The 14,923-nt window shown below is 41.1% G+C and overlaps 1 pseudogene; it reads left to right on the top strand.

Annotated features, from left to right (window-relative positions):
- Positions 1-1,203: 1,203 nt before the first annotated feature.
- LOC148879747 (protein S40-4-like) lies at positions 1,204-1,968 on the top strand (annotated as a pseudogene).
- The last annotated feature ends 12,955 nt before the right edge of the window (positions 1,969-14,923 follow it).

Below are 14,923 nucleotides of genomic sequence, written 5' to 3'. Positions count from 1 at the left end.
TCTGATAATTTGGCGCACTGTATCATCAGATTTAATGGTTAGGGGGTATTTAGTGCAAACAGCAAAGTAAAAGTTCAAGAGGGTTTTGTTATAAATAAAAATTAAGGGGTATTTATCACTGACCTCTTTGTATAAGAGTCTTTGTAATTTGCTCCTTTTTCCTTTTTTTTCTTATTTTTTTATGGGGATTTTAGAGTAAAAATTCAAACACTTCTAATCTTTTCTTTGGAGATGTTTGGTGAGTTGAGATGGACTCCCGATACAGGGCACCCCATATGCCCATCCAACCGTGCATTGGGAATATATCCCCAACCCCATGACAAAGTACAAGTGGTATTTCTAATGTACGGTTGGATGTGCATGTCTGGCATGCTTTGTGGGGAGTCCATGTGAATTTATTGGAGGGATTAAATTGTCGAATTTGATTTTTTAAAACTGAAAAGTCTCCTTTATTAAAGATTAATTCATCAAAAATCAATTGAGACTTTTTTTTTTCCTCCAATGGATACACAATAGGGGTAGCCCATTCCCCAAACTCATAAAACCTCCAATTTAAGTACAGGCGAGATTTGATTCCAAGTCTTTTACTATATTACTACTAGTAGGAGACATTACCAACCAGCCACTTGGCACCTTGCAAAATAACAGAAGTTAATCAGAATTTTTGTCATTCATATAATTTGGGAAGTTTTTGAAGATGGATTAATTAGAATCATGGAATAATTTTCAAATTGATTATTTGACATGCTAGTAACATGTTTATTTATATCTATCTTCTATATAAAATGTTTGTATTCAATTTTTGTGTATTATAAAAGTGTCATCACATAATATAACATTTGGCTGCATTTGTTTTCGGTGTAAATGCATTTTTATAGCAATGGAGTTGAGACATAATCGTTCGGTGAGAGTGTAAAATACGGACCGGCCATTGTGTCCATTTACACTCGTCCTATTTGGTTACATCAATTTAAATGGAGGTTACCATGTTTTCTAGTTTGTTACAGTGGGAGATTTATCAGAGAAAGAGAGAAGGACGGAAGGGAGTCAATGGGACAACCTTATCCGTTTACACCTTTTATAAAAGTTGAGCAAATTAGCAAAATCAAGAGCATAGAGAAAAGAGAGAAATTCTCAAAGGCTCATAATAGAGAAGGGGCAAAAGATAGAGCCATCATATTTAGTTCTTGAACAATTTTCACTATGGCAGCTAGGAAGAACTACCTTGCCAGACCCAGTTATTGATTTATCGGCAGGGATAAAGATAAAATGATTAGTTCCAATACCATGTTCGAATTTGACAAACCCGACTTGTGGAATTTGAATCACGCTACCTCGCCTGAGTTGAAGAAACCGATGACCAATGTGCGTGTAGCGAAGAAATTTGAGAAAAGGGTCGAGAATGCTAATCGGGGTGGTGGAGCAACTGCAACTTCAATATCATTGTCAGTTAACATACCCGACTGGTCGAATATCCTCAGGGAGGATTACAAGGACACTCGGAGAAGAGAGAATGATGACAACTTTGACTACAAGGACGAGGATTCTAAAGACATTAGATGGAGAAGAACAAGCAAAAGGTTAACGAGAGATGTATTTATTACATCGATAATTTCAATGTATTTATTACATCGATTATCGATGTGATTAAACTAGAAAATGTAATTTTACATGTTTACCAAATGCCTACAAAATCGAACTGGGGTGTAAAGTTTACCCCGGTTCAATTTTACACCTCTACCAAATACATCCTTTAAGAAATTTGATAAAAAAAATCAACATGAAAATTTTAAATTTTGTATTTTCATTTTTTTTACCTTTTTTATAGCTTTATTATCTTGTAGATGTGCACAACACTACCTTACACTAATACCATATTTGGCATATATAATGCAGATACTTGTTTATGAAGATCACAAGAAATCACAAGGTTTCGAGGATAAATCTCAGTTTCTATGCAGATCATAAAAATTAAATAAAGGTAGTATGTAAACGGAACCATCCATTCATTCATCCATATAGATTGATGCATAAAAGGTTTCGAGGTGAAATATCACAAGAAAAGACATTGTTATATACGTACAAGGTTAATACTTGTATCTTTATACTTTTTATGTATAACACATGCATTTACGGTTTGCACTAGGGGTGATCATTTTGGCCCGGTCTGTCCTGGGCCTGCATATATTTAAATTTACACATTATATATATATATATATATATATATATATATATATATATATATATGTTATTTTACATTATATTATATTATATATATATATAAATATTATAACATGAAATGTATAATTTATATTATATGTAATATTTTATATTATATAATATATAAAATAAAATTTTATATACATGTTATGTCATTTAATATAAAATATTATAGATATATAATGTTTTATATATGAAAGATATTGGCCTAGAATCAGACCCGGCCCGGCCCGGGCCCGTATAAACTTGGGCTAGGGCTTATGTTATAGGCCTAGAACCCCGAGCCAAGCCAGGCCCGGGCCTAAGCTTTAGCCCTTATCATAAGTGCAAAGCCCTTCCGAGGCCCGACCCATGATCACCCCCGGTTTGCACTAATGCCAATTAATGTGCAAATTAAGGATTTCCCAACTCTTCAAAATCATTATTCTATTAATACCATTCTTTTTAGATAAATTGCAAATTATCATCATTATTTTTATCAAATACATCCTCGAGAAATCAATGATTCCCAATCCCTTCAAACACACACACACTACTTCCTCAATTTTCCCCGCTTCTTTCTCAATTTTATCCCATGGGGTTGCAAGTAAATAGGATGGAATTCAAATGGGGATGTGTCCCAATCCAATTTGATATAAATAAGAGATATCTAAATTACATTTGATATCTAACATGTATAATTCATGTAGCTAATAGGGCTGAGGCTTAGATGATGACGGTGATGATTGATGGAGATTAAAAGACACGATCTTTACTGGTAGTGATGATCTGGAGCTCGGATGCAAACTTTGATGGCAGATTGCGAGAAAATAATGTCTAGAGGGCCCAGGTGGGATATCTTGGGCAAGGAATCCATGCTTCTTTTCTCCAAGGTGGTGAAAAAATATGTGAATAGGAATTGTATAAGTGTACTTTCAAAGGGTGAAGGTTTACCCTTATATAGACCTTGAGGCTTGGCGGCCACGTATCTGACACATTCGGACAATTGATGGTATGTTACGTTCAGACAATTGATGGCTACACCTCCGCTGTTGTTGGGACACACTCATACAACATTGTCGGTGTCTTTATCCACTTCCTTGCAAAGCGAAGATGAATAGGTTCATCATTGCCAAGTGGGCTTCGTGGTCGTGTACATTTCAGGTCAATTGTTCTGTATGGACGAAAAAAAAGAAAGAAAGAAGAGAACTTGCCACATAGGTTAGAGGCATTCCGAGGCCAGAGAAGTCCCTTAGGTCATGGACTGCCCAGGTTGGATAAATAGGTCGAAAGTGTGGTATGACGTATGCTCCGAGCCTATAAGCCGATTTGGCGAGGTTGAAGTTCACTTGGGTTTTGTAAGCTGATCTGGCGAGGCCCTGCCACATGTGCATAAACGTTTCCATCACCATGTGGCAGGATATAATTGGAGGAGAAGATTGTCGCTCATTAATGATGATGAGGATGAGGATGATGATTACCTCAATGATTTTCAACTCATGCTACATAATGCTATCTAACTCTCTATCCCTTGTTATACACTACTAAAATCATATAACAAATCATTGACAATAATTAAGGAATAGAAAAGGCATTTTCTCTTCAAGCTCAGTTTGGAAGGATTGCAAAACCTTGTATTTTGTATTATGGGCAAATTCATTCTATTCATGCTATTTATATATTGTCTTAAAAGTTATGTTTGGTTCGAAGGAAAATGTAGGAAAAGGAAAGTAAACATTGGGAAACCTATACAAAGCTTGTAAAGGTTTCCCTATATTTCCCTTATTTTCCCTATTTTTTCCTTCAAACAAAACACAACCAAAGTGTTCTTACTGTTTTTGAAAATTGACATCACCATTAAGTGCTAATGGAAATAAACAAAATGTCAAATTCTTCCTTAACTATTCCTCAAATTTTCAAAATAAAACCCAACTAATGAAAAAAATCAGGAAGATGAGGAAGCACATTGCAACTCCTACAAGGATTTTCGGAGATGGAAAAACTTCTTGACGATAAAGTACACCAAAAGCAACTTCCCTCAACCACTGAAAAGCGGAAAGTGAGGATTCTGGGTGTTTAATTATAATCGTTCCTAAAAAATCACAATTTCATGTGGATTCTTCTTCGTTTTCCTTGAGGAGGTGTCCTAATTCGAAAATTCATTCTCCTCCTCTTGGAAATATCTCTATCTGTGTGATTATAAGTTATGTCAAGATGGGAGAGAGCAAATCTATTAGAACATCTGGATTGGGTCCTCTCTCTCTCTCTCTCTCTCTCTCTCTCTCTCTCTCACACACACACACACACACACACACACGCACACACACACACAAGAAATTCTGTTATAGAACCCAACGACAACGCCTCACTAACTGGACCACCGACAATGTCTGCTCCACCTCCTAGTAGAAGACAATGAATAGACTCAGCCCAACTCTTGTGTTATAGACTTCATCAATCACTATTGGTTGTTGATGGTGCGCGGCGTGGCGCTCCCTGCTGGCGGGAAGCTCGGATGCCAGATTAAGTAGGTTGCTTGGTCGAGCTACAAGAGAGAGATATCAAAGTGTCTGGGTTGCTTTACCAGGGGTAGGAACTTTTATGCTTAAGTCAGTGAACTAGGGATGTGATTGCAAGAATGCAAGAGAATTAGAGTGCTTGAGAGCTAAATCGTGTGTACCTTTTGAGGTTGGAGGCGAGGCCCTTATATAGGCGGGCTGCCATGAGCCTTACGAAATGCATCTAGGATCTCCGACCCATCTAGTTCAGAGGTGGTTTCACACCTGGAGATGAACTCCAATGCAAGCAGGTAATGTCTATCCAATTCAATCCGAAATGGGTGGGGTAATAACCAGTTCTTCTGTGTTGTTGTGATCCTGAGGAATTTGAAGGCGATTGGCCACTTAAGGGGGAGGTTACTCGACACGTCAAACAGATCACTAACCGGGGCCAGGGCAATTCAGTGGAAGCAGGTCGCTTCTTACACCAACTTGAGGTCATGCCTAGTTGTTCGCAGTTCGGCCTATCAGGGTGGTGTCGAGGTCACTGATGCAGTTGTGAAGTGTTCGAAGTGGTCTGCTTACATGGTGCGGAGGTGTCACTAAGATATTCTACGATACCACGTGTCATGATGTCATTGGAGGACCAAATTACCCCTCATCAATTGTGACTACAATCGAATTCAACCCAAATCTCAAATATCCAGCGCATTTGAATTTGAATCTCTATAATTTTTCATCAAATTGAATGAGATATACCCTATCTGAATTATATCTGATTCGTTTGCAAAGCTTTGGAGTTCCGACCCAAGATACATAGAAATGGAGATACAGTCTAACAATTTACACTCACGCTGGTTGGACTGGACAACTGTGATGGCAATTTCTCTACGTCTCCCTTCACTTGCTTGCGACAATAGGAACTGATGTAGCCGTTTGTGGCCATGTACCAATGTTTTGTGATGTAAAAATTTTTTGGCTAAGTACCTCATTATTTGACCTGGTGGTGACGTGCCTTAGTGATGAGCTACTTGGTGGTGAACTGCCTGGTGGCGAACTGTTTGGTGCAGAACTGCCTGGTGGCGAACTGTCTGGTGGCGAACTGCCTAGTGGTGAGCTCCCTAGTGGCGAACTGCCTGGTGGAGAGCTACCTGGTGGTGAACTCTCTACTAGGCGGCCTGTGACTTAGAGAATGGTGGAGCTCCCTGGTGCATTGGAACCCGACTGCCCTCAGCATGAGGTGGTTTTCTTTCCTTTGTAGGCAGTGGGAGCTGAGGGACCTGCGAGAACTCCATCTTTTCCTCCTCTTTGTAGGTGGCGGGAGCTGAGGGACCTACGAGAACTGAATTAGAGGACCTGGGGGTATTTTCTCGGCGGGGCTCTCCGACACTTAAGTTAGCACTCTGATTGTAAAGAACTTTGAAGATAATATTGGAGAAATGAGAGAGCTAGAGAGCAAGGATTACTCCATTTTTCCCATCCCCCTCCCCTTTGGGGGGTGAGGTCTTTATATACCGGAGTCCTTGCTGGTTAGGTGGGTGAAAAGCCTCCAAACGGTAAGACTCATCACATCCCTTCAGAACCGGAGTACGGTGGTGAACTCCTCGAAGTCGTCAGGCTGGCGCTTGTGTCAGGCGGCCAGGTCGGCGCCTGGGCCAAGTTGTCAGGGCGGCGCTTGCGTCAGTCAGCGGGTCGGTGTCTGGGCTAGGTTGTCAGGTCGGCGCCTATGTCGGCGGGTCAGTGTCTGGGCCAAGTTGTTAGGTCGGTGCTTGTGTTAGTCGGCGGGTCAGTGTCTGGGCCAGGTCATCAGGTCAGTGCCCGTGTCAGTTGGCGGGTCTGTGTCTAGGCCAGGTCATCAGGAAGGAGATCTTCCTGCGATACTATTGTACCGAGCTTCTCTACAAGTGATGAGCTGCCTATGGCGAGCTGCCTGTGGCATGCTGCTTATGGCGAGCTGCTTAAGGCAAGCTACTTAAGGCAAGCTGCCTGTGGCAGTTGCCTGTGACAAGCTGCGTATGGCTAACTGCTTATGGCGAGCTGCCTGTGGCAAGCCGCTTATGGCGAGCTGCCAAGAGGCCACACTTAGTTGGCATGAGGTGCCACGTGTCACAATTCCACTGGAGGGCCCAATCTGCCCTCATCAATTGCCCCCCACTCTCGAGCTGAGAGTAACTCAGCGAAGGGAGTAGATTTCTTTTGGCCCGTAAGTTGACGAGCTAGTAAGTGCTGATCAAATTCCTAGTGTGGCTCGTAGGCTTTGGGAGTGACTCGTAGTCTACTCTTCTTTGACTTTTGCCCGTGCCGGAGAGGCGACCGTGTCTTAAGCAGGAATGTGGCCCGTAGGCTTTAGGAGTGACTCGTAGTCTACTCTTTTTTTACTTTGCCCGTGCTGGAGAGGCGACAGGGTCTTAAGCAGTAATGTGGCCTATATGCTTTTGGAGTGACTCGTAGTCTACTCTTTTTTTACTTTGCCCGTGCCGGAGAGGCGACAGGGTCTTAAGCAGTAATGTGGCCCGTAGACTTTGGGAGTGACTCGTAGTCTACTCTTTTTTTACTTTTCCCGTGCCGGAGAGGCAACCGGGTCTTAAGTAGTAATGTGGCCCGTAGGCTTTGCTTGTGAGGTGTCGAGCTATGATTGTGTTGTATCAGCTTCGTAATGCCGGTCACCCACTCCTACAAGAAGCTACTAGGAGCTTGACCTTCGGGGGCAGCACTACCAACTTTAGGTCGCCAGCTCATACGGGAGCCTTGGAAGGCTCAACCGGTAAGGACGCCTATATAGTCGGTTGGCCGCCAACTCCCGCGGAAGCCACGAAGAGCTCATCTTTGTAGGGGGGACCTTGTAGAGAGGACTGATGAGGCATTATCTGGATTGAAAGTAAGGTTAGTAGAGCTACTTAGTCTGTTAGCTCCCTGCATGGTCTTTGAGTTCATAAAAGATGTAAACTATAAAGCGATAGCTTCGATTTCTAAAAAGTGAGGATTTAGCTTTCTGGGAGAAGAGGACTTAGCTTTTGTAAGATGAGAACTTAGCTTTTTGTAGTGTTTCCCACAGACGACGCCAATTGATGTGGCCATTTCTGGTCACGTACCAATGTTTTGTGATGTAAAAATTTTTTGGCTAAGCACCTCGTTATTTGACCCGGTGGTGACGTGCCTTAGTGATGAGCTACTTGGTGGTGAACTGCCTGGTGGCGAACTGGCTGGTGGAGAACTGCCTGGGGGTGAACTGCCTGGTGGCGAACTGTCTGGTGGTGAGCTCCCTAGTGGCGAGCTCCCTGGTGGCGAGCTCCCTAGTGGCGAGCTCCCTGGTGGCGAGCTCCCTGGTGGCGAGCTCCCTAGTGGCGAGCTCACTAGTGGCGAGCTCCCTGGAGGCGAACTGCCTGGTGGCGAACTGTCTGGTGGTGAGCTCCCTAGTGGCGAGCTCCCTGGTGGCGAGCTCACTAGTGGCGAACTCCCTAGTGGCGAGCTCACTAGTGGCGAGCTCCCTGGAGGCGAACTGCCTGGTGGCGAGCTACCTAGTGGCGAATTGCCTGGTGGCGAACTGCCTAGTAGTGAGCTCCCTGGTGGCGAACTACCTGGTGGAGAGCTACCTGGTGGCGAACTCCCTACTAGGTGGCCTGTGACTTAGAGAATGGTGGAGCTCCCTGGTGCAGCGCAACCCGATTGCCCTCAGCATGAGGTGGTCTTCTTTCCTTTGTAGGCAGTGGGAGCTGAGGGACCTACGAGAACTCCATCTTTTCCTCCTCTTTGTAGGTGGCGGGAGCTGAAGGACCTGCGAGAACTCCATCTTTTCCTTCTCTTTGTAGGCGGTGGGAGCTAAGGACCTATGAGAACTGAATCAGAGGACCCGGGGGTATTTTCCCAACGGGGGCTCTCCGATGCTTAAGTTAGCACTCTGATTGTAGAGAGCTTTGAAGATAATATTAGAGAAACGAGAGAGCTAGAGGGCAGGGATTACTCCATTTTTCCCACCCCCTCTCCTTTGGGGGGGTGAGGTCTTTATATACTGGAGTCCTTGCGGGTTAGGTGGGTGAAAAGCCTCCAAACGGTAAGACTCGTCACATCCCGTCAGAACTGGTGTACGGTGGTGAACTCCTCGAGGTCGTCAGGCTGGTGCTTGTGTCAGGCGGCCAGGTCGGCGCCTGGGCCAGGTTGTTAGGGCGGCACCTACGTCAGTTGGCGAGTCGGTGTCTGGGCTAGGTTGTTAGGTCGGCACCTGTGTCGGCGGGTCAGTGTCTGGGCCAGGTTGTCAGGTTGGTGTCTGTGTTAGTCGGTGGGTTAGTGTCTAGGCCAGGTCATCAAGTCAGTGCCCGTGATAGTCGGCGGGTCGATGTCTAGGCCAGGTCGTCAGGCAAGAGATCTTCATGTGATACTACTGTACTGAGCTTCTCTACAAGTGACGAGCTGCCTGTGGCAAGCTGCTTATGGTGAGCTGTGGCAAGCTGCTTGTGGCGAGCTGCCTGTGGCGAGCTGCCTGTGGCGAGCTGCCTATGGCGAGCTGCCTGTGGCAAGCTGCTTATGGCGAGCTGTGGTGAGCTGCCTATGGCGAGCTGCCTGTGGCTAGCTGCTTATGGCGAGCTACCTATGGCGAGCTGCCTGTGGCAAGCTGCCTGTGGCGAGCTGTCTGTGGCAAACTGCTTAAGGCAAGCTGCCTGTGGCAGCTGCCTGTGGCGAGCTGCCTATGGCAAGCTACCTGTGGCGCGCTGCCTGTGGCGAGCTGTGTATGGCTAGCTGCTTATGGCGAGCTGCCTGTGGCAAGCCGCTTATGGCGAGTTGCCTGTGGCAAGCCGCTTATGGCGAGCTGCCAAGAGGCCAAACTTTGTTGGCATGAGGAGCCACGTGTCACAATTCCACTGGAGGGCCAAATCTGCCCTCATCAGGAACTACCCATATTCCCATCTCCCTCGTTTCCCTTGCAACCTCGAATTCTCTTTTTCTTTGAAAAAAGTTGTAAAATATATTTATTGATTTTTTTTGTTTGTCTTCCCTCCCGAATCCTGATTCAAAGTTGAAGCAACAAATTCGGATTGGAAGGAGAAGAGGTTATTGTCACGTCGCTCTGCATTTTGTCTCAAGGTTAAGGACAATGAACAGTTCACAGGAATGGCATTTTAGGAATTTTAAAAAATTATCAGTCATATAATGTCATATGTAAATAGAGTGTGAACAGCAATAGAGATTTTAGACAATTATAAGGAACAATAAGGGCATTTTAAGACAGTATGTAAACACTAAGGATAAATTAGTCAATTAATTAAAACATAAGGATATATTATTTAGTATGCTTTGCAATGTACATATTTGTATTCACAATCTTCCCAAATTGAGCCTCTATTACTATCTTTATTCCGTAGGCAAAAGAAGGATTATTTATCTTGTATCTTATTCTTTGCCTCCTAAATCCAAGATAGGGGAGGTTGTGAAAGAGTTAGCAAGATTCGGATGTAGATTTGAATTCGACACAATTGTTCAAATCTGACAATTAGATCATTTGAAAATTAATATGACAATTTATTAGAATCCAAAATTAGTGAGGATTTGATAGTATCGGTGTGGCATTCCTTTTCTCAGAATAAGTCAATAGAAGAAAAAAAAAAAAAGGTTATGTAATCGTAAGCTTTTAGATAAAAGAATAATAGGTCCCAATCGTAATAAAAAAATCATAAATAATATCAAAGTTTACAAGTCCAAAAGGAAGAAATGATGGGAAAAAATAACATATGATTAAAACAAAAATCAAAATGATACCCTAATTAAGATTCGAGAGAAAGATAAATACATATGTCATCATATTCATATAAATGGAATCTAGTTGATTAAATTTATATTACTATTAAAAGTGTGAATGATAATAGTTGGAAATTTTGTATGACTTAAAGTATCCCATTTTTTTGAATTTGCTCCCTACTAATTGCAGAGACAAAAATGTAATTTGAACAATCACTTTTATCCTCATTGAAATCCCTCTCATTAAGTTATTTATTTAAGGTATTAATTCCCAATAATATTCATTGAATATTTTTTGAAAAGTATTATTTTATATCATCATCATCATCATCATCATATTGCCATTTGCACTTACACACTTACTAGTAGATATAAATGAGAGAGGAGGTGAGTGAGAATTAATGAGATTTCAACTAATAAAGATTTGTAAAAGGGATAAGCATTTAGAGGTGGGCTTTAACTAAATCCCCTTCAGCTGATGCAACAGTTTTTGAAAAAAAAAAAACAATTATATTGTTGAACACCCCCTTACTTGATGTTCAATTTTAGGTCCAAATGCACACACAAACACCAGCACCAAAGAAATAAAGAAGATCAAGAGGCTCTAGGTATATAGCATGGATAATAAATTCAAGTATAGAAGAAAAGATTACCCACTAGGAATCATCAAAATATTCCAAAAACTAGTAGTTTTGCAAGCAGTTTTGGTTTTAGCGTTTAGGATCCGTTTCGTTTGCAGTTCAAATTGGAATCAAAATTGAAATCCTTTGAAATTTGAACCGGATGGTCTATTCCCATTGTTTGTTTGGTTCAAACAAGAATAGGAATGGGAATCAGAATTAGCAGGAATGGGATTTCATTCCTAAGAGAGGGGCATGGAATGGCCATTCCCTCAAAAGGGGGAATGCCATTCCAGCAGGAATAGGAATGGGATTTCAATTCCGCCCAACCAAACAGTGGGAATTGGAATAGCCCATTCCAATTTTGATTCTAGACCCTATTCCCATGAACCAAATGGGGCCTTAATGTATTGTCTATGTTGTATTACATTATAATTGTTCAAATCTTTTATCAGATTTATCAAATGTTTAAAATCAAATGAATCATATCTATTATGGTTAGATATTATATTATTTATATATTTTTTATAATATATAAAATACATATCATGTATTTTATAAAATATATAATATTGTCGGGCCAGGCCGGGCTTTGACACAGTCGGGCTTACTGTGTTAGGCCCGAGGTCAGGCCCGAGGTCAGGCCCGCGGGCCTAATTACATGACCAAGCCGGACCGGGGTGTGGGCCGGGCCATCGAACTACCCGGCCCATGAACAGGTCTAATTGTGGTTAAAATTAATGAAAGAGGGGAAGTTTTTAAATGTGAACTATCTTGAATAGGCTAACAAATATTTCTGTTTGTGTTTATTATTTTCTCCAACCACAAAGCAAATTTCCTTCCAAAAAAACCACAAAGCAAGTTACTTAAAACACATTCCTCATGAGCAATAACAAAAGACACACAATTACACGACAATGTCCAAAATAAATAAATAAAAGATTTAAACAAGATAAACCTAGAAGAAAAGGAACTTGTTGTTAAGGGTGGAAAAGAATGTAGCTTTTATGAGTTATTTTAGCTCAGCTTTTGAAAAGCTCGATTTGGCTTGGTTTAAATTGAGTTTCGAGCGGAAGTTGAGCCCAATATATAGGTTCGTTTGTTAATCGAGTCAAGCTCAAGCTTAATATAACTTGGCTTGTAAGGCTCACAAGCCTAATATTTTTAGTTTTTATATGTATAATAATAATTTTTTGTATGTAAAATATTTTAAAAAAATAATATGTATAATTTTTTAATTTTATAGGAAGTTTGTCTCATAGTCAAGCTGAACTCAAACTTGAGCCTTATGGTTTTCTAGTGAGTCAATCTTGAATAGCCAAATACTTGGCTCGATTCAATTTGAATCCACCCCTATTTGTACCCACTACTCGGTTGATTTCCTTCTCCACTTCTCTATCGTAGCTTTACCTTAAGGCTATGTTTGGTTTGAAGGAAAAAGTAGGGAAAAGAAAGGAAAGGGAAGGAAACATTTACAAACCTTGTATAGATTTTCCTATCTCTTCTTTCCTTTCCCTACCTTTTGCCTTCAAACCAAACATGGCCTAAAACTCTAACAGAGGACATTACACACTGACTCACAATTATTGATTTGTGAGTAGGAATTGGATGAACCATCGTGGCCAAGCCGAACCAATTATGTGACTCACTATTACACACCGACTCACTCTGCCTTTCCTTTTCTCTCTCAATTTCCTTTTCTTTTTACTTATTTTAGCCCTCATCGTGGAAAAAAGGAAAATTAATAAAGGTAAATTATAAAGACCCTGTATTATGGGGTTAATGACAATTACCCTCTAACTTTCATTTGCAACAAAGACCCCTTAAATTTTCACTTTATGACAAATACCACCTCCATTAGAGTTCCGAAAACAGATATCATTCAGCTGTTTATTTTTTAATCTCCAAATTACTCATTTTTATTTCAATGATTTATGATTTGATTAGTTTTCAAGATATAATATTAAAGCCCTCTCCGTTGTTGTAGCTGCTAGGAGACCTTATAAGCTGAAACATTAAACATCCTATTTACAAAACGAAAAGTAATATTAAGGTCTAGAGTAGAAATTAAGTTCTTGGTTCGTATTAAAAGCCATGGCAGAACCAAGAAAGAGTAGACATATTTTGTAAGACTTGGACTATCTGCTTTGCATCCGATCAAATATATACTTCTTTTTGTCTCTAATGTTGTAGTTCTATCTATGGTTTTCAAAATTAGATTGGACTGAAAAAACCAGGAACGAATCAGATGATCGATTCCATTTTTTCTCAAAACCAAAATTTCTCAAAAAACTGTTGATTTTGATTAATAAACTGTTGATCCAGACGATTAATCATTTGAATGGTTTTGACTGTTTTTTTTTTAATAACGAACTGACCATTCAATTAGAACGATAACCAGACCCCTGACCGATTCGGTCTCGGGGTCGGTTTTAAAAACCATGGTTCCACCATCACCTGCATAATAATAGCGTATGATTCTGCTTCGTCAGTAAAAGTAGCAGTTGATGTTCTTCCCCCAAATAACTTTCATACAGTTTAAATGTGTATTTAATATTACCTCTCTAGGGGTTGATTCCATTATTGCTCACCGTCTTTGGCTCCGCTCGTAGATTCTTCTCTCACTGGCTCTTTCAACATATCGTACGAATCTCAAATAAGGGGTGTTTTGGAGTTTGGGCCATTTCAGGGGGTAGGAAAGCCTAAAACCGATATGTCTGTTGTTGCATATCAGACGTATCGATTAGAACGCAAACGCCTTACAATTACCATGTCCTTGTTAGAAATGTCTTTTATTTGTTTAAAGCACACACTACTTCCTTTCGGAATGGACAAAAAGAGAATCTCATTTTTAATTAAGAGAGCTGGTATAACAAAATCAGGGAACGAGACCCACGCAATACAACGTGAAATAGAGACACCAAAGTTTGTCAATATATAAGCCACTCTATTTTTAATTAAGAGTTTGTTAATTACACCCAGAAGCAGCACGTGATCATCAAGTGATTTTTCAGGTGAGATTTTATCCCATCAACTGGAAGACAGAGTAAAGGTTCTAAAAAGCTCCAGAACTCTGAACCTAGACCGTGTATTATAATTTGCAAAATGGAAGCCTTTTTGTATATAACCAAACGCCACCTATATATATATATATATATACATTATTAATTCAGATGTCGATCAGATTCAACTGCGTTATTTCTTCATTACTTACATTATTCTTGAATTTCCTTTTTTTTTTTTTCTCTTTGTCTTTGTCTTGGGATGGGGTAAGCCTATCACCACCAAAAATTGAAATTGGTACACAAGCATGTTAATTAAGTAGGTTATTTTTTAACGGGTCCATCCTATGAGACTGGTCCCAATCCATGATGTGATTGTCAGAAGTTCTAGCCAGGGGCGGGGCGGAGAGGAGCCATGGTCCCATATCTACTAGGTTTTGGTTCCATTTGTCGATGTTTACTAGCTCCGGCCCCTTACAACAATCAAAGAAAACCTAGCTCCGCCCCTGGTCCTGGCCTAATGTTGACCGGAGCCCAGCGTGAGTGTCGCTCAACGACAAGATATGTGAGTTACGTTACACGCAGTTCCACTTTGTGAGATACTCGAATTACGATCGCTCACTAGTCACTAGTCACTCCATCCTGCTTTTCTCCTGCATGAATTGGTTTGCTTTGCCAACTTAATTTACAAATACAGATACGTACATTAGAATTTCAGAAAGCGAGATCTATGTAGACAGAAAGCAGCAGATAATCCACTCCACCGATGACGCAATGAACCCACCTGGGCTGGGCTATTTACAGATACCCAATATACAAAAAATACTTGGTATCTACCTACCGCTTACCTCAGCCTCCAATTGCCACCCTATTC

The sequence above is a fragment of the Nelumbo lutea genome, chromosome 1 (assembly GCF_056320005.1).
Source record: "Nelumbo lutea isolate HS-2025 chromosome 1, American lotus-T2T, whole genome shotgun sequence".
Classification (NCBI taxonomy): domain Eukaryota; kingdom Viridiplantae; phylum Streptophyta; class Magnoliopsida; order Proteales; family Nelumbonaceae; genus Nelumbo; species Nelumbo lutea.
The sequence above is the reverse complement of the archived record's forward strand: the minus strand, read 5'-3'. Positions and strand labels throughout refer to the sequence as shown.